The sequence below is a fragment of the Quercus robur genome, chromosome 4 (genome assembly GCF_932294415.1).
Source record: "Quercus robur chromosome 4, dhQueRobu3.1, whole genome shotgun sequence".
Taxonomy (NCBI): domain Eukaryota; kingdom Viridiplantae; phylum Streptophyta; class Magnoliopsida; order Fagales; family Fagaceae; genus Quercus; species Quercus robur.
Genome location: NC_065537.1, coordinates 13475243 through 13502781, shown reverse-complemented (window position 1 = coordinate 13502781; position 27539 = coordinate 13475243). Strand labels below are relative to the sequence as shown.

Below are 27539 nucleotides of genomic sequence, written 5' to 3'. Positions count from 1 at the left end.
AAGTTTAAACTCCAAATTACATCGTCCAACTTTAACTTATTTTCAAATTAGTCATTTAAGTTTCATATATATTTTTTTTCAATCTTTAACTTAAATATGTTACCAATTAAGTCATTCCGTCAATATTGTCCAATCCTGCTTAGTTTAATATTGTCCAATATGGATTGGATGGAAGGAATACAATGAAAACAAATGAAAGTTAAAGGAATGAAATGAAAAATAGTGAAACTTAAAGAACCAAATTAAAAACAATTCAAAGTTAAAGGTGTAATTTGTAATTTAGACTTTTTTTAATAATTATTAATATATCAAAAGTCAATTAAAGACTTTTTAGAGTAGAATATACATATTAATTAAAATTTGTTCAAGGAAAATTAATCAAACATAAATTAAAATTTATTTATTGTTAGATTGCTTTATTTGAAAAGATAGTGTATTCTAATTAGATATAACTATCAATGGAAAAATCAAGGATTCTAATCTTTCCACTTTTGTTATAACTATCGAATGAAAAAAAAAAAAAAAATTCAAGACGTGTGGTACTATTAACGAAGACTTTAATCCTAATAATGTTGCAATGAGTCTTTGGTTAGTGTTCGTAAAACATGTTTATATTTGGAAAGTAATGGCCACATGGTCCCACTATCAACTAGTGTGACTTTTGAGCTATATAATTGTTTGCTAATATACAACTACTCTTTTCAAGTCATTGATTTTCTAAATTCATTCAAACTTGAAAACCTGTGTTACGGCGGAATATACTTCAAAACCTGTGCCAAAATTTTGTAGCTTAGTTAGTTGACACCTCCTACTGTCTCTATGGTTCAATGCCTCCCTCCTTTGTTATAACTATCTGACTATCCAAAAGACTTCAAAACATGTGGTTCTATTAGAAGATTTTCATCCTAATTACATTGAATGAATCTTTGGTTAGTGTTCAAAAATTCAATTTAGACTTGGACAGTAATGGCATCATGGTCTAGCTACTAGCTAGCATGACTTTTGGACTATATAACTATTTGCTAAAGATTCATACTAGATTGAACTAGGAGAAATCGTGTTAATTATCATGGTAAGTTTCAAATTAGTGTTTTAATAAGATATATATGGTGAGCCAAAGACAATACTTTCTTTGAAGGGAGGAAACTAACACTAATCTCATTCTTCTTCCACTAAAAAAAATAAAAACTAGGTTTAAGCTGCATTTTTTATTTATTTTGCAGCGTATCCAAAACCATCGCTATAGGAGACTAATCTTATTTGGATTTTACTAACATATGTACTCAAGTGGATCCTTAAACACTTATCACTTTCTTTTTTCTACCACATAACCCTGTATGCAGCAATTGACACATACAAGCATGGAGGAAAACCTTTCCCTTCATAAGTTATTGTGGGGAGTGGACCTATGGGGAAGATAGTCCTCCAAAATAACAAGTAAGAAAAGTTTAATTAGTAGTTTTATCTCTTTGAGCTTGTGTGGGAGAAAATAATTGCGGCTCTTTTTATGTCATAGATATGCAAGAAACCTTTAATCATGAAAATGAGTGATACCATTAAAAGACTTTAATGTTATTAATGTCTCACCAAGTCTTTGGTCATTGTTCAAAACTTCCAAAGTCTGTTGGTCATTGTTTGAAACTTTCAAAAACATGGAAAGTTATAATCTTAAAATTTTGGACTATATAATAATTGTTTGGTGCAGATTGCATAATTGCAGACTAAGTGTGTGTTTGTATTCAGCTTCTGCGTTTCCAAGCTGCGTTTTGCTCCTTTTTTTTTTCTTTTTTTTTCTTTTTTTTTTTTTTTTTTTTGTTTTCACGCGTTTTGAGTATTGGGTTACTGTTCAATGAACAGTAACCGCAAAAGTTGACATTCTGCAATGAACAGTGCACATATGCACTGTTCACGGACCCACAAATTTCATTTTTTATCAATTTTTTCATTAAAAATGAGTCACACAGTACTATTCACACATTTAAAAATTATTTTGCTACAGTGTTTTCAGTTTTCAGTTTTCAGTTTCAGCAAAATAAGTTCTATCCAAACATACCCTAAGTGTATGGCAATTATCAAATTTATAGCCATCATGATATCCGGGTCAGTTTTATGTCATCCATTACTTCTTCGCAAATAAAATAGAAATAAAATGGACTATAATTACATATCTAGTTATCTACTCATCCACATCCCATGTAATGATCATGAATTTTTTTTTTTTTTTTATATAAACATATTTATTTAAGTTTAAACTCCAAATTACATCCTCCAACTTTAACTTATTTTCAAATTAGTCATTTAAGTTTCATATATATATATATATATAGATATATATTTTTTTTTTCAATCTTTAACTTAAATAGTTATCAACTTAGTCATTCCATCATAATTGTCCAATGTTGCTATTAGTTTAATATCGTTCAATATGGATTGGATGGAAGGAATTCAATGAAAACAAATAAAAGTTAGAGCAATGAAATGAAAAAGAGTGAAACTTAAAGAAACGAATTAAAAACAAGTCAAATTTAGAGGTGTAATTTGTAATTTAGAATTTTTTTTAACTAGTATTAACAAATCAAAAGTCAATTAGAGACTTTTTAGAGTAGAATATACATATTAATTAAATTTTTTTCAAGGAAATTTAATCAAACAAAAATTAAAATTTATTACTGTTAGATTGCTTTATTTGAAAAGATAGTGTATTCTAATTAGATATAACTATCAATGGAAAAATCAAGAATTCCAATCTTCTCTCTTCCATTATAACTATCGAATGAAAAAAAAAAAAACGTGTGGTACCATTAGCGAAGTTTTAATCCTAATAATGTTGCAATGAGTCTTTGGTTAGTGTTCATAAAATCTATTTATACTTGGAAAGTAATGGCCACATGGTCCCACTATCGACTAGGGTGACTTTTGAGCTATATAATTGTTTAATAATATACTACTACTCTTTTCAAGTCACTAATTTTCCAAATTCATTCAAACTTGAAAACCCATGTTATGGGGGAAGACTCTAATCCTAATTACATTGAATGAATCTTTGGTTAGTGTTTAGATTTAGACTTGGAAAGTAATGGCATCATGGTCCAGCTACCAGCTAGCATGACTTTTGGACTATATAACTATTTGCTAAAGATTCATACTAGATTGAACTAGGAGAAATTGTGTTAATTATCTTGGTAAGCTTCAAATTAGTGTTTTAATAAGATATATATGGTGAGCCAAAGACAATACTTTCTTTGAAGGGAGGAAACTAACACTAATGTCATTGTTCTTCCACTAAAAAAATTAAAAACTAAAAAATAAAAAAACTAGGTTTAAGCTGCGTTTTTTCATTTATTTTTACGCTGTATCCAAAACTGCCGCTATAGGAGACTAATCTCATTTGGATTTTACTAACATGTGTACTCAAGTGGATCCTTAAACACTTATTACTTTCTTTTTTCTACCACATAACTCTGTATGCAGCAATTGATACATACAAGTAGGAGGAAAACCTTTCCCTTAATAAGTTATTGGGGGGAGTGGACTTATGGAGAAGATAGTCTTCCAAAATAACAGGTAAGAAAAGTTTAATTAGTAGCTTTATCTCTTTAAGTTTGTGTGGGAGAAAATAATCGCGGCTCTGTTTATGTCATAGATATGCCAGAAACCTTTAATCTTGAAAATGGGTGATAGCATTAGAAGACTTTAATGTTATTAACGTCTCACCAAGTCTTTGGTCATTGTTCAAAACTTCCAAAGTATTTGTTGCTATCACGCATCTGTCTCCTTTATTCCATAATATCATATCATCCCTTTCTCTTTCATTGCAGAATTTCTTAATATCACTAATTTTTTCCCCACATTCTTTGTTGAGTTTAAATGCATTTCGGAACCTTGGTTAAAGACTTTAGTTTCGAGCTCCAACTCCATCAAATACGCACCAATTTTTTTTTTTACTAAAATTGTGTGTATATATGTGCATGAGAGAGAGAGAGAGAGAGAGAGAGAGGAGGGCTGAAGTTCAAGTTGTGAACACATACAAACTCATGCCTTTAGAGTCCAAATTTGTCATTGGAGTAAAAGAGAAAAGTAATGGTAGTCTCAACAAAAAAATATATACCAAAAGAGACATGTATATTATTTATTATGCATAGTGAATTTCTTAATATTACGCTATTGAATTATTATTATTATTTTTTTGTTTCACACTAGCATGTCCTTTTTGTTTTTGGTAAATACACTAGCAAGTCATTGGTCAAGTGCTAACGTTCCTTTATTTTTTATCCATGGGAGATGGGACCCCTATTTTTGTCATAGAGTTTTCTAATTTATCCTAAAATTAGGAATATTGATACTATCACTTAAATTTAATCTTGGGCATGGTTTATTATCCAAAAAAGAGGGGGCAAGATAAGCACAAAATAGAGTCAAAATTTAGATTTGAATTTTTTTTTTTATGAAAATAGATTTGTTATATTGTATCATAATAAAAGAATAATTTTTTAAAAAAGTATATTAATATTGGCTACGGTTTTTCTTTCTTATAATAATTAAATGTTAGAAGAATTACATGTTTTTCCTAAAATAAATAATAATGTTCAAATAACACACAAATGTAATTTAATTTATTTATCTAGCAAATAAGAGGAAGAAAAAAATTATAGATAAAATCATATTTACATTTAATTTACTTTAATTTTTTAAATATAAATATAAGTTATTTATTAATATAAAAAAGGTTAAACTATATATAGTTGGCCTCTATCCTTTAGGTTGTTTGTTAATTTGGTCTCTAACATTTTGGTATTGTGTCAAAATGGTGATTATCATTAAGTGTTGGATAAAAAATGCTGACATAGTTAATGGTGATATTAAAATATTATTTTTATGTCAAATAAATTGCCACGTGGAAGTCTTTGAAAAATATGATAAAAAAAAGCTAAAACTTTACAAAAATTAAAATCACAAACATATTTAGGGTTTAAAATTTTAGCGAAAGAAAAATTCTTTAGATTTAATCTTAACATTTTGGAGCTAAAGGAACTCTTTAGTTAGATTTTCTTTGCAGCTTCCTCCTTATGTTCATTTCATTTAATTTGCCTATCATCTCCGTAGCTAATGGAAGAACCAAAATTAACTATTAGTCACATTTAAAGCCTTCACGAGTTCTCAAAATAAAAGAAAAATAAATCTGAAGGCAACGACGTCCATTGAAAACTCATCTAACATATAGCCTATCTCTACTTGAACTTTTTTACTAGGGTTAAGCAACTGCATGAGCCTTCCAAAATATGTGTACATACATTTTGTAATATTTTAAAAAGCTAATGGGGGCAATGGACTTATGGGGAAGACAGAGTCTTCCAAAATAACAGATAAGAAAAGTTTAATTAGTAGCTTTATCTCCTAAAATTTGTGGCTAAAAATAGTCGTGACTCTTTTTAAATCATTGATATGCCAAATACCTTTAATCATGAAAATGAGTGACACCATTAATTAGAAGTCTTTAATCTTGTCACCAAAATAAATAATAAAGTTAGAGGCGTAATTTGTAAATTAGAGACTTTTTAGAGTAGAATATATATTAATTAAAATTTGTTCAAGGAAATTTAATCAAACATAAATTGAAATTTATTTACTGTTAGGTTGCTTTATTTGAAAAGATAGTGTATTCTAATTAGATATAACTATCATTGGAAAAATCAAGGATCCCAATCTTTCCTCTTTCGTTATAACTATTGAATTAAAAACAAAAAACCAAAAAAAACTTCAAAACATGTGGTACCATTAGAGAAGACTTTAATTCTAATATTGTTGCAATGAGTCTTTGGTTAGTGTTCGTAAAATATATTTATACTTGGAAAGTAATGGCCACTTGGTCCCACAATCGACTAGCGTGACTTTTGAGCTATATAATTTTTTGATGATATACAACTACTCTTTTCAAGTTAATAATTTTCTAAATTCATTCAAACTTGAAAACCCATGTTATGGGAGAATATACTTCAAAATCTATGCCAAGATTTTTGTAGCTCAGTTAGTTGACACCTCTTAGTGTCTCCATGATTCAAAGCCTCCCTCCTTTGTTATAACTATTGACTTATCCAAAATATTTCAAAACATGTGTTTCTATTAGAAGACTTTAATCCTAATTACATTGAATGAATCTTTGGTTAGTGTTCAAAAGTTCTCTTTAGACTTGGAAAGTAATGGAATCATGGTCTAGCTACTAGCTTGCATGACTTTTGGACTATATAACAATTTGCTAAAGATTAATGCTAGAATGAACTAGAAGAAATTGTTTTAATTATCTTGGTATGTTTCAAATTAGTGTTTTAATAAGATATATATGGTGAGCCAAACACAATAATTTCTTTGAAGGGAGGAAACAAACACTAATCTCAACAACAACTCTTTTTTTTGGGTGGCATATCCAAAACTGCCACTATAAGAGACTAATCTCATTTGGATTTTACTAACATATGTATTCAGGTGGACCCTTAAACACTTTTTACTTTCTTTTTTCTACCACATAACCCTGTATGCAGCAATTGATACATAGGGGGAGTTGACTTATGGGGAAGATAGTCTTCCAAAATAACAGGTATGAAAAGTTTACTTAGTAGTTTTATCTCTTTAAATTTGTGTGGGGGGAAAATAATCGCGACTCTTTTTATGTCATAGATATGCTAGAAACCTTTAATCATGAAAACGAGTGACACCATTAGAAGACTTTAATGTTGTTAACATCTCACCAAATCTTTGGTCATTGTTCAAAACTTCCAAAGTCTTTTGGTCATTGTTTGGAACTTTCAAAAACTTGAAAAGTCGTAATCTTAAAATTTTGGATTACATAATAATTGTTTGATGCAGATTGCATAATTGCAGACTAAGAGTGTGTTTGTATAAACTGTTAGAAAACAGTGTTTTGAATTTAAAATGAGCGTTTGTATAAAAACTGTGAGGAGTAGTGGTTGCAAAATAGCGTTTTGGTTTTTTTATTTTTAAAATGTTCTTTTAAACTCCCAAAACACCTAACCAAACGGACCTTAAATGCATAGTAATCATCAAATGTGTAGCAATCACGATATTTGGGTCAATTTTACACCATCCATTACTTTTTCCTCAAATAAAATAAAAATAAAAATGGACTATAATTACATATCTAGTTATCTACTCATCAACATCTTATGTAATGATTAAAAAAAATTATTTTTATATAAAACATATTTATATAAAAGTTTAAACTGCAAATTAGGTCCTCCAACTTTAACTTATTTTCAAATTATTCATTCAAGTTTCATTTGTTTTTTCAATCTTTAACTTAAATATGTTTTTTGTTTAATCATTCCGTCAATATTGTCCAATCTTTACATTAGCTTAATATCGTCCAATATGGATTGGATGGAAGGAATACAATGAAAACAAATGAAAGTTAAAAGAATGAAATGAAAAAGAGTAAAACTTAAAGAACCGAATTAAAAACAAGTTTAAGTTAGAGATGTAATTTGTAATTTAGCCTTTGTTTAATAAGTATTAATAAAGAATAAGTCAATTAGACACCTTTTAGAGTAGAGTATACTTAATAATTAAAATTTGATTAAGGAAATTTATTCAAACCTAAATTAAAATTTATTTACTGTTAAGTTGCTTTATTTGAAAAAAAGTGTATTCTAATTAGATATAACTATCAATGGAGACATTAAGGATTCCAATCTTCCATCCTCTGTTATAACCATCGAATTAAAAAAAACAAACTTCAAAACGTGTGGTACTATTAGAAGACTCTAATCCTAATAATGTTGCAATGGGTCTTTGGTTAGTGTTCATAATATAAATTTAGACTTGGAAAGTAATGGCCACATGGTCCCACTATCGACTAGCATGGCTTTTGAAGTATATAATTGTATAGTGATATATAACCAGTCTTATCAAGTTATTAATTCTCTAAATTCATTCAAACTTGAAAACCTGTGTTACGGGGGAATATACTTCAAAACCTATGCCAAGATTTTTGAAGCTCAATTAGTTGACACCTCCTAGTTTCTCTATGATTCAAATCCTCCCTCCTTTGTTATAACTATCAAATTATCCAAAAGACTTCAAAACATGTGGTTTTGTTAGAAGACTTTGATCTTAATTACATTGAATAAGTCTTTGTTAGCGTTTAGAAATTCAATTTAGACTTGGAAAGTAATGGCATCATGGTCCAATTTAGACTTGGACAATATAACCATTCGCTAAAGATTCATGCTAGATTGAACTAGGAGACATCGCTTTAATTATCTTGGTAAGTGTCGAATTAGATTTTTAATAAGAAATCTATGGTGAGCCAAACACAATACTTTCTTTGAAGGAAGGAAACTAACACTAATCTCATTCTTCCTCCACTACAACAAAAAAAAAAAAAAAAAAAGTTTGGGCTGCACAACTCTCATTTTTATTTGACTACCTAAAAATATATATGTGTGTGTATATATATATATATTGTTGGGAAATTTAAACCCCGGTTGATAGAATTAACAAGTTTTAAATCTAAGTTGTTAATTAGATTTATTATGAATAAACCTTGTTAAAATAAACTAACATCAATATCATGTCAATATCATACACAGCGGAAAAGTAAGTAAGACAAAATATGATGACCTAGAAAACCAATAAAACAAACTAGTTTCATAGTTAAAAACCTAGGGGGAAATCTTCTCGAAAAACAATTCACTATAGTAAAGAGAAGTTTTAGATCTAGTACAAAACATTTGTTCTTAGACTCTACAATCACCGTAGATAAACTTACAGTAGAAACCTTCTATCGCTTTAGAACCTTTGAACTCTTCAATACATGAACACCACCCTTATGCACAGATCCTAGTACGTGACTAACCAAAGATGCACGGCTCCCAATACGTGACTAACTTATCAACTTAAAGAAGATTGTTGGCTGCAAAGTTCTTCACTTCGTCAACAATGAAGATCAAGAAGCACTTAGTTACAAAACCCTAAGGCACAAAGACGTAGTAACTTCTTTCAAAGAGAATAAAGCACTCAGTCACTTTTTGCATGTGTTCTCCTTGTATTCTCATGTGTGACAACCTCTAAAATAAGCTTTATATATGTCTAGGGTTGTGAGAAAAGAAACCCTATACAAATACAGAAGCATAAGTCGAAAATCAAATCTGGAAATTCTGATTTCGTAGATCTTAATAGATACTGTATCTGTCGAGCAGCAGTCGAGACCTTGATAGATAAATCTGTCGAGCTATCTATCGAGTTTTAATGAACAACACTTCTTCACTTGTTTTACGGAGTATGTGACGTGTTATGATATCATTACTCAGCTCTAATTTTGTGTTGTAAAATTCCAATTCATGCATATAATGGTAAAGTCTACATCATACTCGATTTCTTTTTGGGGGAAAAAGTAGGGGGATTTAATTAATGACCAACTATTTACAATTTGATTTAATTTAAAATACTTTAAATAAAAGATAAAATAAAATAATAACAGATGAACATTTCTTTTCTTTTCTTTTTTTCTTTTTGTTATGGAAAAAATTTCATAACTATTTGATTTATTATAGCAGTAAACTTACATTCTTTTGAGAGTATCCAAAAAACAGAACGTCAGATTCAATTTTGAAGATATTTTACATTCCTTTTGCTAAGGAAATTTTATATATGCCAATAAAATTCTTGTGTATTCCAATTGCATTCTCATCCCTTATCAATGACACATTTCTTAAGCCTTTTTAGTAAGTCGAATCTAGATCAATTATTGACAAAAATTTAATTGCTATCACTTTTATTTTGCTTCATGCTAAATCAAAAGACCTACTTTCAAATAGGATGGCATTTATATTGATAAAAAAATTTTGTTTCCCTATATACTTAATACTCCATATATATATATATATATATATATATAAATAATTACACATTTTACATGAAGAGATGTCAATTTAGCTATAAAACCCTTGGTTAACATATAATCTTAGATGCATGCAACCATGAGGCATATGCTCATTGCCTACTCTATGCATCTCTAATGTGGGGAAGAAAGCAAGGAGGGGACCCCTATGATGCTTAAAATCTTTTTTCTTTTTCTTTTTCTTTTTGTTTTTTGTTTTTTGTTTTTTGTTTTTTGTTTTCTTCATTATGTAAAACTCATATTTCTTGTTATTTGATAAATACTATGAAGAGATAAATTAGTATTGTTTTAATCTTTTTAATCATCTTTTGATAACTTTAGTCAAAGTCCAAATAATTTTCTTTCATAAATACCCTCAAGTTATCACTATTTGTTATATAATGGAGAACCTTTTTCTAAATATGTATACATCCATATTTAATATTTTAATAACAACTAATTGGGGGGAGTTCACTTAGGGGTAACAACTAAGAAAAGTTTAATTAGTAGCTTTATCTCTTAAAAATTTTATGAAAGAAAATGATATCATTCATTTTTTATGTCATTGATACGCTAGACTCCTTCAACTTTGAAGATGTGTGACACCATCGAAAGTCTTTTTTTTTTTCTTTTTTTAGGGAAATACCATTAGAAAACTTAAATCCTGTTTGCGTTTTAACAAGTCTTTGATCTTTCTTTGGAACTTCGAAAGAATTTAAAAATTCAAGTCTTGGAATTCTTTTTCTTTGATCACTATAGTCTTGGAATTTTGGACTATATTAGAATTTTTTAATGCAACTTGCAAAGTTATAGACAAAACATGTGGCAAGTAATTAAACATGTAGCAATCATGTTATCCGAATAAGTTTTATGTCATCCTTTCTTTTTGCTCAAATTAATTAATAAAAATGATTTATGATTACATATACTTATTTTTCCATGTAATAATCAAGCAAATTCATTTTTACATAATACATTTAATTACAAACGGTACTAAGAAGCTGAAGCTCTGAGAGGAAGACAAGCAAAATAACTGGTGTCGTCCAGCTTTAGTTAACAAAATTATCAAAACGAAGTCACTCAACTTAAGTGAATCCTCATTGAAACAAAACATTACTGTTTACATTAACTATACGGTACCGTTTTGTAGCTGAGCTGGAATATGACCATTAGAAACATAGCCATTAGAATCTCTTTTTTCTAATCTCCTCTTTCTATTCTTCTATCAATTACACTACTTTGTGTTCAGAGGTCATCCTAATCCTCTTCCGACCTTTAAATAAGACATATATATATATATATATATATATATATTCAAACTTTAAAAAAAAAAAATATTTAAAACTCTCTTAGCGTGCATTTGCCTAGGAATGAAGTTGCGTTTTGCATTTTTGACTAGGTTCCACGGTACTGTTCACAACCCAGCCAAACACGTTAAATGCAGATTTCTAGGTAAATACTGGGTCCCACTGCACTATTCATAAATTAAAAATTATTTTGCTACAGTGTTTTTAACAATAAGTTTTCAGCAAAATAAATGGTATCCAAACAAACCCTTAATATAGTCAAGAAGAAAAAATTTTATATGTACTACGTAGCCTTATAGTTATTCTTTTCTTTTCTTTTTTAGATAAAGAAATAAAATACTAATGCAACTTCTCAAAAAAATGTGTCAAATTTTATATATTGTTGTTTAGCTTTAGTTTCTTGTTTGTTGCTTTTGACTCAATCTTTCATGAATGTGTGTATTGGAGAAAAAAATAGCACTACTCTTTTGATATCCCACAAATTCATTCAACCATGAAAGCTCATGCTGGTTAATAAACAAAGATCCCAAAGACTTGGTGAAATGCACGCTGGTTGAATGAAAGATATCTATCAGCAATTTGTCTGCTAGAAAACAATATACAACTATTCTTACTATAAGGCATAATGAAAGATATTTGCCACCAATTTGAATGGAAGAAAATAAAATACAATTATTCTTACCAAAAGCCATTGAAAACATGTGGTATAGGTTAGATTTCCGGTCAATGCTTCACAAGTTTTTGGTCATTGTTTGGAACACGCAAAGACTTTGGAAAGTTGTAGTCGTGGACTTTTGGACTGTATAAGAATTGTTTGATACTAATTGCGGAGTAGCGGACATAACGTGTAGTTATTATGTTATTCGGGTCCCTCTTTAATTCAGGCTATATTGAACGTGTAGTATAGGTTAGATTTCCTAGTTAATACTTCACAAGTTTTTGGTCATTGTTTGGAACTCGCAAAGACTTTGGAAAGTTATAGTCTTGGAATTTTGGACTATATAAGAATTGTTTGATATTGATTGCAGAGTTGTGGAGATAATGTGTAGATATTATGTTATCGTCCCTCTATTATTCATGCTAGATTGAATGTGTGGTATAGGTTAGATTTCTAATTAATACTTCACAAGTTTTTGGTCATTGTTTGAAACTCGCAAAGACTTTGGAAAGTTATAGTCTTGGAATTTTGGATTGTATAAGAACTATTTGATACTGATTGTGGAGTTGTGGAGATAATGTGTAGATATTATGTTATCCAGGTCCCTCTATTATTCATGCTTGATTGAACGTGTAACAATCAAGTTTTTGGGTCAGTTTTACTTTTATTTCATTTGTTTCTCTTTCCTCAAATATTTTATTATTAAAAAAAATTGGTATGCTTACAATGATCGAGAGTTCAACAAAAATTATTTATTTATAATGATATTATTTAAGATTAAATTTACAATTAAATTCTCTCTCTCTCTCTCTCTCTCTCTCTCTCTCTCTCTCTCTAAATATAAATAAATAAATATATATATATATATATATTTTTAATTGGTTAAGTCATCCTATAATTTTTAACATACCTTTCATTCAACAAGCGTCAATCATTTTCACCAAGTCTTGTCATTGTTCAAAACTTCCGAAGACTTGGAAAGTTGTAGTCTTAGAATTTTGGACTATATAAAATTTTTATGATGGAAACAGCAGAATTGCAAACTAAACATGAGGTCTTTGAACATGTAACAATAATGTTATCTAGATCCCCTTGTTAAACCAAGCCCTAATGAATATGTAGAAATCATGTAGTCTAGGTCCGCTTTATGTCATCCTTTCAAAAAAAAAAAGATAAAAAAAAGTCCATTTTTTGTCATCTATTTATTTTTCCTCAAAATAAATTAGAAAAAGGCGAGACTAATTTATAAGTTCAAATCTACAAGCAATGATCCTTTGCAATAATCAAGAAAAATCAATAGAAGATTTTTTTATACATATTTATTCAAGTTTAAACTACAAAATACATAACTTTAATATATTTTCAAATTAGATATTTAAATTTAATTTCCCCCCCATTTTAGTCTTTCAACTGTAATCTAGTGTTAATTTAGTCATTCTATCAAAATTGTCCAATCTCACTATAAGTTTTAGATTTTTCACTTTATAAAACGTTGTTGTTTTAGTGAATTCTATGAGGTGGATCCAATGGGAGAGCTAAATTGAAAATGAATGAAAATTAAAGGACTCAAATAAAAAAAATTAAAACAAAAAAAAAAGTGAAAAAAAAAATCACTGAGTTAAGAAAAATGCAAAATTTGAGTGTAATTTGTAATTTAGCCTAATACTTATCAAAATGATGTCACTCAATTTAAATGAATCCTCATTGAACCAAAATATTACTGTTTACATTAACTATATTGTACCGCTTTGTTGCTGAGCTGGAATGACTGTTAGAGACATAGCCTTTGTAAGGTTGAAAATAATCAATTATTTTGTTGGCTTTATTCCGTGCCAAATTTGCTTGTATATCAATAATTAGTAACCCTGTATTTAGGTGGGTTTGTTGTAAAGGTAGTGAGTGGAATAGAGTGTTGAATGCTCAAGAGTGTACAAGAAAACAGAGTCTCGCGGCTAGATCTCGCGGGTGACTCGCGGCTGCAAGCTGCCAGAAGCAGCACACGTGCCAAGCATGCCAGAAGTTGAACCGTCATGCTAACTGGAGCACTACAGGACAAAATAGGACAACTGGCCATTCTGTTATCGCGTGGCTGGATCTCGCGACTCAGTCAAGCCGCGAGCCACCCCTGTTTTGATAAACCTAACGTTTCACATTCTTTTCTCACCCCAATATAAATACCCCTTATACCCATAAAAGAATGAGAGCTTCCAGAGAGAATTTTGAAAGAGAAACCCTAGAGTAAAACAAGATTGATTCATTTACAATCTTTACATAAGGGTCTCTTTATATTCCTCAACTCTCTTCCTCTCCATTGTCAAATCCTTGAGAGACATTTTACCAAAATATTTTTCTCACCATATCCATTACTGTGAGAGGGCTGTTTGGTGTTCTGGGAAGCAGTTAGGAAGAAACCAATTTACATTGGTTGATGCTATGGTCAAGTAGCGGAATCCGGGAAGCTAGAAAAGAAATAGGTTCGGCGCAACCTCGTTGGAGCAAGAAACTTGAAGGGCTTAGGTACACTGGGTAGATTAGGCTTGGAGGGTCTATTGCTATCAATGTATCCCAACTATATTTTCTAGTGGATTATTTACCGCTTGGAGGGCGGTGGAGAGGTTTTACGCCGAGAACTTCGGTTTCCTCTTCGATAACACATCGCATGTTGTCCTTGTGTTTGCATCTTCCTTCCCTTTTATCTTTACCTTTATTATTTGCTGTGGGTTGTGATTTTTAATTGGCTTAGATTGTTTACCAATTCTGTTTTATAGTTTTTGTTCATTTTCCGCACACTTGTTGTTTGACATAAAACTTGAATTGGTTAATTTGTAAATTGGGAGTCTAAACGTTCAAGGGTGTTTTTACACTATTTGAACTTTCAGCCTTTGTTACAACTTACAAGTGGTTTGATCCATTATATGATAATCATGAGTTGCGCAACAATTTTATAAGCTACAAGTTGTCATGGGTTGTCTTCTCTGAGCTACAAGTCACGCTACAAAACTAATATATATATATATATATATATTTTTTTTTTTTTTTGATAAGTATATATATATATATATATATTCAAACTTAATTTTTCTTTTTGAAAATATTTAAAACTTTCTTAATATAGTCAAGAAAAAAAAATATTATATGTACTATGTAGCCTTATAGTTATTTTTTTCTTTTGGATAGATAACGAAATAAAATACTATTACAACATCTCAAATAAATGTGTTAAATTTTATATATTGTTGTTTAGCTTCAGTTTCTTGTTTGTTACTTTCGACTCAAACTTTCATGAATGTGTGTATTGGAGAAAAAAATAGCACTACTCTTTTGATATCCCACAAATTCATTCAACCATGAAAGCTCATGCTGATTAATAGACAAAGATCCCAAAGACTTGGTGAAATGCACGCGGGTTGAATGAAAGATATCTGTCAGCAATTTGTCTACCAGAAAACAATATACAACTATTCTTACTATAAGGCATAATGAAAGATATTTGCCATCAATTTGTGTGGAAGAAAATAAAATACAATTATTCTTACGAAAAGCCATCGAAAACATGTGGTATAGGTTAGATTTTCCGGTTAATGCTTCACAAGTTTTTGGTCATTGTTTGGAACTCGCAAAGACTTTGGAAAGTTGTAGTTGTGGAATTTTGGACTGTATAAGAATTGTTTGATACTAATTGCGGACATAACGTGTAGTTATTATGTTATTCGGGTCTCTCTTTAATTCATGCTAGATTGAATCTGTGGTATAGGTTAGATTTCCAGTTAATATTTCACAAGTTTTTGGTCATAGTTTGGAACTTGCAAAGACTTTGGAAAGTCATAGTCTTGGAATTTTGGACTATATAAGAATTGTTTGATACTAATTGTAGAGTCGTGGAGATAATGTATAGATATTATGTTATTTGGGTCCCTCTATTATTCATGCTAGATTGAACATGTGGTATAGGTTAGATTTCCAATTAATACTTCACAAGTTTTTCGTTATTGTTTGGAACTCGCAAAGACTTTGGAAAGTTATAGTCTTGGAATTTTGGACTGTATAAAAATTGTTTGATACTGATTGCGGAGTTGTGGAGATAATGTGTAGATATAATGTTATTTGGGTCCCTCTATTATTCATGCTAAATTGAATGTGTAGCAATGAAGTTTTTGGATCAGTTTTACTTTAATGTCATTTGTTTCTCTTTCCTCAAATATTTTATTATAAAAAAATTGGTATGCTTACAATGATCGAGAAAGTTCAACAAAAATTATTTATTTATAACGATATTATTTAAGATTAAATTTACAACTAAATTCTCTCTCTCTCTCTCTCTCTCTCTCTCTTTCTCTCTCTCTCTCTCTCTAAATATAAATATATATATTTTATTCAAAAAAACGGTTAAGACATCCTATAATTTTTAACATATTTTTCGTTCAACAAGTGTCAATCATTTCACCAAGTCTTGTCATTGTTCAAAGCTTCGAAGACTTGGAAAGTTAGTCTTAGAATTTTGGACTATATAAATTTTTATGATGCAAATGGCAAAATTGCAAACTAAACGTGTGGTCATTAAACATGTAACAATAATCGTGTGGTCATTAAACATGTAACAATAATGTTATCTAGGTCCCTTTGTTAAACCATGACAAAATGAATATGTAGAAATCATGTAGTCTAGGTGGATTTTATGTCATCTATTTATTTTTCCTCAAAATAAATTAGAAAACAAAAAGAGAGACTAATTTATAAGTTTAGATCTACGTGCAATGATCCTTTGCAATAATCAAGAAAAATCAATAAAAGTTGTTTTTATACATATTTATTCAAGTTTAAACTACAAAATACATAACTTTAATATATTTTTAAATTAGACAATCAAATTTCATTTCCCCCCATTTTAGTCTTTCAACTGCAATCTAGTATCATTTAGTCATTCTGTCAATTTTGTCCAATCTCACCATAAGTTTTAGATTTTTCACTTTATTAAACAATGTTGTTTTAGTGAATTCTATGAGCTGGATCCAATGGGAGAGCTAAACTGAAAATGAATGAATATTAAAGGTCTCCAATAAAAAAAATTAAAACAAAAAAAGTGAAAAAAAAAAATCACTTAGAGTTCAGAACAATGCAAAATTTGAGTGTAATTTGTAATTTAGAGTATATTTAATGAGTTTTATTCAATAAATAAATTAGATAATTTATAGAAAAGGATATACTTAATTTAATTAAAATTTATTTAGAGAAAATCAAACCTAAGTTAATCCAAACTAATCCCTCAAAAAAAAAAAAAAAAGTTAACCTAAGTTAATCCAAACTAATCCCTAAAAAAAAAAAAAAAAAAAGTTAATCCAAACCTTATACAGTATGTTTTGTGTATTGTTGCATTATCTTTAAAAAAAAAAAAAAAAAAAAAACCCTTGAGTTTTAATTTGTTCAAATTAACATAATCTCTCACACTAGTTAAAACTCCAAAAAGTTGTTAGGCCCAATACTTTCTTAGAAAAAAGGAAATTATCATTAATCTTCGCAGTAATGATGGTATTGATGGATGTAATAAATCCTAAAACTACTTAGGTTGGTGTCTATGAATGATTCCTATAAATATCAATGTTATGAATACCGTTTTGGTGCCCGTTCCAGTTTGTCTATTGGAATGGAATGAAATATTTCGATACCGGCCTATTTCGACGTACCGTTTTAGACTGTTTCGGAATCAATACTTTATATATATATGTATATATATATATTTATTAGTAATTAATAATAAAAAAAAAAGTTATTACTCAATGTTATTCTTAAGCCAAACTTTATAAATGTAATATCATTTAATGAATGTAATATAGACTGTATTTGTTTTGGGTGAAAATCACTTCCGGAAATGTTTTTCCGTATTTACAGGTGTTTGGTTGCGCATGAAAAATGCATTTTCTGGAAATGCTTTACAATTGACTTGTGTTTGGGTGTAAATTGATTTCCGTTTTTATTTTACCTTCAAATGTCATTTTTCGGAAAACAGAGAGAGAGTTGAGTGAGAGGCCCACGCGCAGAGAGAGAGAGAGAGAGAGAGAGAGAGAGAGAGAGGAAGAAGAGACCGAACCTAGAAACCGACTCTGACGAACCTAGAAAACCCAAGACCGAGCTCGTTCGTCGACCCTCATCGCGCCGATCAAACCACCGGTGAGATCGTTGCACCCCAACACCGATCCACCCAAAACCGATCGTTCTCGTCGCACCCCAAAACCGATCGTCCTCGACCCAGATTCATCGTCCCTGATCGCGATCTCGCCTTCGCGCCGATCGCGATCGCAGCACTACACCGCGCGATCTCACCTTCGCCTCCGCGCGCGATCTCGCCTCTCATCGAACCCAGTCGCCTCTCTCTCTTCCTTCTTCTCTCAATTTGACCGAATTATGAATTTTTTTTCTGGGTTTTATTTGTGTTTCTGGATTGAGGAATGAAATTATATATTTGTTTGGCAGCTGAGAAAATGTGAGAAAATGTGAGCAATAAATAGAAAATGTGTTTTCTATAGTATTTTCAACAATACAACTAAACACCAGAAAATATTTTTCACAACATTTTCTGAAATGTAACCAAACACTTAAAAATATTTTCCTTTCCTGAAAATAGCATTTCCGGAAAATAAGTATTTTCCAGAAAATATTTTACATGAAACAAACACAGCCATAGTGTTTTAAAAGAAATGCTGCCATAATAATAAATTAATTAGATTGATTATTTTAAAATTCAAATTTGGGTATTTTTGTAAATAAACAAACATTGATGGATATTTATATTCAAGGAAGCTTCTAGGAAGTCCCCTTTTCACCTAACCCCACCATCACCCACGTGCAATGACTTTCTCCTCCACTCTTATTCTTCTTCATTTCAAATTCCCATCAGTTACAACTTCTTGGAAAGTTTCAGAGGCCCAGAGGCCAGAACAGAAGTTTAAGTGTAGCATTGAAGAAGAAAGTTTTAAATGCAGCTAAAACTTGAGCTTCCTCCACAATGGCTCTAAATTTCTATTCTCTTCTTCTTCCTTTTTTTTTTTTTTCAAATCATTTGGTAGCTCCGTAGCAGATCTGATTTGAACTTCTTCAGGCGATCAATGCTAGGTGGAAATATGCTGTGTTGATGGGTTTGTTAGTTTAAGGTTTTTTTTTTTTTTTTTTTCACTAAAAACTGATACCGGCCGAAATTTACCGGAACGATCAGAATGACTCGAAACTGTCCAGAATTGGACCCGAGGTGGAATAAGTGGCATTATTGTTCCAGATTTCATCCCAATACAAAATTTTCCAGCCATTCCGGCCGGAACGGAACAGATTTAATAACAATGATAAATACAGACATAGAGTGGTTTGTGTACGCTGTGAAAGGGTTGGTAACCTAAGCTTTAGAGGTTTTTAGCCTACAACCAATGATAATCCAGAGAACTTTTAATTCGAATACTAAGTTGAGACTTGAGAGATGCGTTTTCCTAATTTTTAGTGCTCAAAAGTTGTGCAATTGGTAGTATAATCACATTTTTATCTCCCACAAAAATTAATAAATAAATAAATAAAAAAAGAAAGAGAAAATTATATCCAAAACACAAAAAATTGGAGCTCCAGTGCCGTTCAATTAGCAGTTAGAGCATATGAATCAAAATTTTGGTTCAACTAGTGGAGTGCTAATTTGCCCAATAGGTCCCACTTTTTGGATTTTTGTGACCCATAATATTGTTAAATTGGCTCCTATGTGTTATCTTGAGGGAAAGATCCACATCTTTTCATTTTTTATCTTATAACTAAAGAGTATGATTTTTTTTTTTTCGTGATAATTTGGTAGTTATAAAGGAAAATGAGGAATTTGAACCATGTATAATTCTATAAAAAAACACCACAAGATAGTACCAGTTATGCTACAAGACTTTTGTCTCAATAGTGGGATTCAATTCCCATCTTTGTACTTATGATTTTGTTGTTGAATTAGATATTTGAAATTTGAACCCGCTTATACTAAAAATTGATTGGTGTTTTAACCTAACGATAAGAGCAATTATCATAAAGTGGACCGAATAAATTGAAATTCCATTCATTTTATAACAATAATGATAATAATAATAATAATTATTATTATATTATTATTATTATTATTATAAAATAAAAAATAAAAAAAATAAAAACTTGATAGCAAATTACATATGGAAAATAATTAATTTGATGTTGTTAAATAATTTTAAGGTATTACACAGAAGGGAAAAAAACTTGTGACTCGCTCAACCCACTGGGATTGGCCTAGTTAATCCAGTCAGTTTAGTTTCCCAATTTCTACTTCTACGTTCACTGTCTATGTTATTCAATTTCCCTCTATTCCTACCTCCAAATAGACAAAACCGATAGAATTAAAGGCAAGTTCACGGATGAAGAAGAATAAGTTGAAGAAATATAAGCAGAAGACGCAAGAAGAATCAGCTAAAACCCAACTGTAGCTGTTTCAGTACTCTAAGAAACATTCCTCTGCAACTGCAATCCCCATATGTAGATGAATGAATCCATATGGGACACATTGGGATAGAATTTTTTTCTTCTTCTTACTGTACATAGAGATTAAAATAGAGGAAGATTTATAGGATAAAATAATCTGGAAGAAGGTGCATGCGCCTTTATGTATGAAAGACACATTAGAAGGATTGTCATTTTAGTAATTGGGTCAGTTGCTCTGATTTTTCCATGCCATTCAACAGAAAATTATATAATGTTTTATCAAGGAAACTAAATTTTAATATTCATTATCATTTGAAAGTAATTTACTTCCTTTGAAAAATAAGGATAGTGCAGATAGAGAAATCTAATACAAATTTGTGGTTTATATATGCTTTTCGTTCTGTGATGTATTTTAATTTCTTCAGTATTATGCCTAACCTGGTGTATCTTCTTAGTCTTTTTAAACGATTTTGACTGCTTGGAGAGCAAGTGAAGTGGAGATTTGGTTTGTTTGCTTGTATATGTTTTTATCTTCTCAACTCTTTTTGAAAATCTTGATAGAATCTAATGGGTTTCATTATGCTCTGTTACTACTTTGATATCTGTGGTACAGTGACTCAGCAGTTTGATGCAGGACTTGAATGTTCTTGGCTTAATAAATTTGTCTGAAAGGCTTCTCAGGATCCATCCAGACAGATCCATTAGGTACAGAACATTTCAAAAAGTTTTCTCCCCTAAACTTTTTTGTCTTTCGTTAAGCTCTTCTATCATTTTTCCCTTCTATACCTCAAAGCATACTGTTTCATTCAATAAAACTTAATAATTTATTTTCTTCTCGTACGTGCAGCCTTTTGTCTGTAAGTTTACTTTACTCATTCAATAACTATTATTTCCTGGAGTATGCATTTATCATCACAACAATCACAATCAATTCTATAATGAAAACTATGGGAAGGAGCACACATCAAAGAGAAACAGCACATGTGAATATAGCTATGAATCATAAATCAGCTGAGAGGATTCTGTTTCTCATGTCACTTGGTAAGAGTATCACAGTTTATCAGATCATTCACTGTAGCAATGGAAATGTTAAGCTGCACAATAGAGGACTCCAAATTTTTAATATGTGGGGGTGAGTGAAGATGGAAGTTTCTGTGGGAAATAATTTCCAGAAATACAAAGAAAAAATAACAAGGTCAACTTTCTGGTGCCCACCCCCCCTCCCCCCCAAACAAAATCTAATGCTATATGCTCTCTCAAGTTTTTATTACTGTGTTATATATGATGACCATGCTTCACATTTTCTTCACAAATTATGTCTGTCTGAATTTTTTTTTTTTTTTGTAAGTCCATTTGAAGGCTACAACTAAGATAAGCAAGCTCATATAGAATTTAGATCTCCCTTTGCTGAATTCATCTTAATCAACCATTATATATAGGCAAAATAACATATTTTTACAAATGGCAACACCACATTCCTTTCACCCTTTGAACTCAACACATCATGTCATGATATGGTCATATGGTTTTCAATAGAGTTGCATATCTCACCTGTAGTCAGCAAGGGAAGGGATCAGATAACACCTCAGATGCAATTGTTCCCTTTCTCCCCTTCTTTGTTAGTCTACCTGTGAAGAAGTCTGATGCTGACTCTATCACCATCCTGGTCTAAATGTCAAAAGACCAAAAGGTGTATGAATTAGCCAAGCCTAAATAACAAAATGTATACCACCCAAAGGAGAATAAGCAAGAGTCCCACTTACAGCTCCAAGATATCACATACTATACTATTATTCTAGAAATTACAAATAGACTTACCTGCATATACATGGGCAAAGTTTTGGATTTTGAATCACCCTTCTTGTAGTGCCTCTACAGATCAATGGCACTTCTCAACTATAATCATGAACACAGGAAGAAATTCAGAAATCAAGATGGAACTTTCTTCTAAAAGAATTTAGAATATAATTAAGTTACAGAATCTAAACTCCTAGCAAGCAGATGGACCATCAAAGTCAATAAAAAGTGTCCTATTAACTTTATAAAGCCATAAACCACTACATGCATATCCAAGCTTCACAACAACTTATCCCATACATGGGCAAAGTTTTGGATTTTGAATCTCCCTTCTTGTAGTGCCTCTACAAATCAAGGGCAATTCTCAACTGTAATCATGAACACAAGAAGAAATTCAGAAATCAAGATGGAGCTTTCTTTTAAAAGAATTTAGAATATAATTAAGTTACAGAATCTAAACTCCTAGCAAGCAAATGAACCATCAGAGTCAATAAAGTGTCCTATTAACTTGATAAAGCCATAAACCACTACATGTATATCCAAGCTTCACAACAACTTATCCCCCCCAACCCTCAAAATCCAAATCCAAATCCCAAAAAAACAAAAACAAAAAAACAAAATGAAGCTTCACAATAAGCTTCACAAGAGCCATGTTTCTTCCCCTCACATAACAATAAGTCTCACTAATTAAATTCATGGTAGGTCTTGTCATTCATGTGAGAGGAGAGAGCATTGCTCAAAAAGTATTGTATAACTTTACATTATTTAGATAGATATAAAATGACTAAAAATCTAAATGAGCTCTAGCATAATTCAAGAGTAAATGGGAGATTGTTTGAGTCAAACTTATTCAACTCCAAAGAAATCCTAAGATGAATTAAGTCTGATGAATGCAAAGAAAACAGTAGGCTAGAATGCTTTGGGCTATGGTAATGGCTTTAGGACCTAAAAAGAAAGAAAAGAATGTCAAGGGTGACCGGTGTTACCCGGCCAAGGACCCTCCGATGGTTAAGTCAGTTTTCTCTCTAGAACACAAGGATGGGAAACTCTCAATTGCCGAACTTACCTTGGGTGGATGGGACTTGCCCCGTTTATAGAGAGTTAGAAGTGGGTCTACTTGTTTGGATCCACCACCATCATAGGTGATGTGGGCGGTTAATGGAGAAAATGGGATTTGTGGAGCGGAATCTGAGGAGTTCCCTCCACGTTTTAGGAGCATTGTGTCGTGGTCTGATTATGTGGAACCTTTGGAGAATTTCTTGTAGGATTTACCAAGTAAAATTTGGTCGTCCATCCACTTGGTCGTCCATGGAGGATTTTCCTCCAACCAAAACATCTTATTATTAATGGATGGATACTATTCATGTATACTGTCATTCTTAGGCTTTTCTCCTGCTGAAGTACTTTGGATGCGTTCAAGTCATTGATGACTTGACCTTAATTGATTCCCATCAAAGTCTAATCTTATATATGGAACATGTTATCATAAGATAACGCTCACTTTGGTCAAAGTAAGAGCACATCATAATTGAAAAGCACATCTTAAATTAAGATATGTTCAATCAATTCTTGATGTGAATTTCATGTAAGAAAATAGAATCATGTGCATTCAAGTAATATAATGCAAACAAAGCTTTTTGAGTGAAGTTGAGTTTCTGAATCATCTTTTTGAAATTGAATCTATAAACATCCTAGATAGAGCAACAAATCAAAGATTCCAAGATACTACCATCATGATTACTTCAAGTCCAGCCCAAGTTTTACACTTGACCATGCCGATGCCATTTTACAAGAAACGTAGTTGGCAGTATATGACTAAAAGATATCACTTATATCCCTGGAAAATCATATTTTTAGAGTGTAGGGTAAACCCCTCTCACCAAGAATGTTGCCTAAAAGTTACAGAAAGGCATGAATCAGCAACCCAGTCAAAGTCATTGGTGGAAAAACAATTACTAGTGCCATACTGTTGTATATCAATTCCAGTTCGTGGAAAATCAACCGGCTTTCAGTTTCAGTTTGTTATTCTACCCACTTAGAGTCAAATTATACACAAACATTATTTTTTGGTAAGTAAAAGCTTTTTACATTCCATACACAGGAAATAATTTTCGAATGCTCAACATGGATCCAACCAAAGGCTGATGGCTACACATACATTATTGAATATATCAAATGCATTAATAGGAAATACCCTACGTTCTACTTCATTTATAATTTTCTAGATTGTGAATTATCTAAATCCAAACAATCTCTTAAGTAGAAGCGTAAGATCTAATTAAACTTTAAGCTATAATTTTAATTACAAAGAGACAGGCATTTAAATATTTCCCTAGTTCCATTGCTGCATGACTGTGACCCAAGTTGCGTAATGGCATATTCCCTAACCACATAAGTTTGAAAATTGAAATAATAAGAAAATTCACAAAAATGAAACAAATTTGAAGCAATTAAAATGTTACATAGAGAATAATTTGAGTATAATTGAAAAGCAATGCCACATAAACAAATTACATGGACAAAAATAGAGTTCACCACACCTTCAGTAAATGCAGATCTTTCTCAAAATCTAGGGTGATGGTTTGTGCAGGCAAGTCAAACCTATGTACATTTTACCAGCAAAAAAAAAAAAAAAAAATGTAATTATTCATAGCAGGAAAAAAAAAATTATAAATGAACAAATCTTGTTAGTTGAGACCCCCCAAAAACCAAAACTAAATTCCTCCAGCCATTTACACCTAAGATCATTTGAGGAGAGATTTAGTGATTAAGTTGAAACTGAAATATGCTAAATACACCCTAGCACAGTATTTAGAACCCTTAACACAAAGTTTTATGGCGAATTTGATTTTAACACTAATGACTAAACTAAACAATATAGTCCAAGTGTGAGTTACTTAGCAAATTTCTAGCTATTAGCTAACACTTAACTAATAGTTCATAAGCACTACCCAACACTTCATAAGCTCGAGAATGTGTAGCACAAAATTTATGCATTATAAATAAATTGAAATTAATTAAAACTCACCAATATTCTACTTTTTCATACTGGAAAACCTATCTACACCAGCCACTATAGTTGGCTTTGATGCTCCAACAACCATTATATAGCCCCAGACATCATTCCAAATTTAGAGGTTAGAGCAAATGGCTAACTATTTACAAAAAGGCAGAACAATCTCATCAAGTCACAACAATAAATTAAAAAATAAAAATTAAAGAAATAAAAAGCCTACCTATTATTATTGATCACTCATCTAGCTTGGAAGAAGAATAGCATCAAATCTGTCTGCTCCAAACATCCCCAAAATTGGATAGATTGGAAGTCCCTGAAAATAATTCAAACATAACTTAGTGCTATTTGTTCTAAAAAACATTTAAGCATAAATCAACTTCAAATTCTAATGGATGTGGCTGAAGCTTATGACCCACAGCCTCATTCTCCCTTTCTCTTTTTTTCTTTATTTTCTTGGTAAATACTGCTCTTTGAAGAAGTCAACAATAAGCAAAATTAGACACAACAAGCAAGGAAAAAAAAATTAAAAATGAGTAGGCAGTGCAAAGAAAGCAAGAAAGAAAATTAAACCTATAAACAATACACGCACACAAAATTTGTTGTATATCAAAGAAAATAACATACTAGTCAGTTCATGGAGTCATACAAGTAGTTAAGTTGTCTACAATCACAAAATAATTTATATATGTCTTATGTAAAGGAAGAATCATGCTCTATAGACTATAATTATGAAATTATATACTAATTTAAGTCATCAAGAATATGTCAATCAGTTCGTTCATATTGAAGACTAATTGTGCAAGTATCACCAGAATTTGACAATTTCAATTATTGGGGGCATTGCTCTCTATTTCGTATTTCAATAAATCAATCAAAACTACATCTCCTAACCACATTTTTTTGCTTGCAAGAATATAACCAGAATAACTCATAAATTACTGTTGTCTCTCTCTCTCTCTCTCTCTCTCTCTCTCTCTCTCTCTCTCTTTTATTTTATTTTATTAAGGTAGTTTTTCATTTCTGGTTGAGATTTTCTTTCTTAAGTTTGGATGGAGGGAGAAGGAGGGGGGAATAGAGGAGAGTCAAGTAGTTTTGGCTTAGACTTCTTCTTCTTCTGTTCTGCTTAGAATTGGCTTTCTTTTGAGTATTTGGGTTAATCTCCATATGATAAGAATTTGATTTTAAATAGCCATAGTATAACTACTCAGATTTATGATCATATATCAAATTTAAAAGGAATTTCATTGAACATATATCATGCAACACCAAAAGAACATGTAATTTTAGATTTAAATAAATATTATCAGAAAATTTTCTGCTATAACCAAATTAATAATTTCCATTAAAAAATTAATTTTTTACAACCATAGTATAGCTACTCAGATTTATCACAACATAAGGGGGGAAAAAGGTTGAGTGAAAAGATCTCACATCAAATTTAATAGGAATTTCATCAAGCATATGTCATGCAACACCAAAAGAACACCTATAGAATAAGTTAATTCAAAGCAACCCAAAATGATGATGATTCAGAAAAAAGCACTTACCATTTCATCCCATCTAGCAATTAAGTTCCCAATAGATAGACCCATGAGTACAGAATATTAGCTAACAGCTTTGATGACCCTGAAACTGAAATTCTGCATTTTGATTGAACAATGAGAAAAATAGTATGAGACCCAAGATAAAAATAAATAAATAAAAACCAAATTTCAACCACAAATTTAAAACTATCTTAACATTATAAATAAATAAAGAAAAACCCACCACAGGATATAGTTAGAAGACAGAGTTTTGATTGAAATTGAAAAAACCCACCACAGGCTCCAAACCCATCAGACTATGCTGATCGTTCAAAAGAAAAACACTCCCAAACATAACCCTAAATCACATTCAAGGGGCAAAATTTATAAAACAAAATTAAAAAATTACCGGTAATGTTTTCGGAGGAAAACTGGTCTGACGGTGGTATAGGCCCTCAGATTTTTCCAAATTTTTTTTGGAGTGGCTACAGTAGCTCTCTTGACTTGATCTCCACCGGCCTTCTCCCTCTCTCTATCTCTCTGCTGCGTTCCTTCTCCCTCTCTCTCTCTCTCTTCTATTTTCTCTGATGTGACAAATGTGTAACTGTGAAGTAAGTAAATAGAATAACGTGTCTCAATTTTTTTTTTTTTATTGTTTTTGATAAAAAGAACGGTTGAAGTTGAGTAATCAATTGGGTGTGAAAATGTGTGGACTTTAAAATTAGTAGGTTGAAATAAAATTGAGTTAATCCCTTGGTTTTTTTATTTTTTTTGGAATGTAATCATGTGATATGGTATTTAATATTAGATAGGTTTCTTTTTTTGAGAAAAAATAGAAAGAGATAATTAATTAATTAATTAATTATAAGTTATTTAATTATTAAAT

The 27539-nt window shown here is 30.8% G+C and overlaps 1 long non-coding RNA gene across 5 annotated transcripts; it reads right to left on the bottom strand.

Annotated features, from left to right (window-relative positions):
- Positions 1 to 21281: 21281 nt before the first annotated feature.
- LOC126720620 (uncharacterized) lies at positions 21282 to 27253 on the bottom strand. Of its 5 annotated transcripts, XR_007653545.1 has the most exons (8): positions 27063 to 27253; positions 26678 to 26770; positions 25351 to 25443; positions 25143 to 25269; positions 24655 to 24715; positions 22415 to 22482; positions 22136 to 22213; positions 21282 to 21985 (listed from the first exon to the last, which is right to left on the bottom strand). It is a non-coding gene; the product is annotated as an uncharacterized LOC126720620 (long non-coding RNA). The 5 variants fall into 5 exon arrangements; XR_007653542.1 differs by lacking the exon at positions 22415 to 22482 and having other exon boundaries at positions 27063 to 27252; XR_007653543.1 differs by lacking the exon at positions 25143 to 25269 and having other exon boundaries at positions 27063 to 27252.
- Positions 27254 to 27539: the final 286 nt, after the last annotated feature.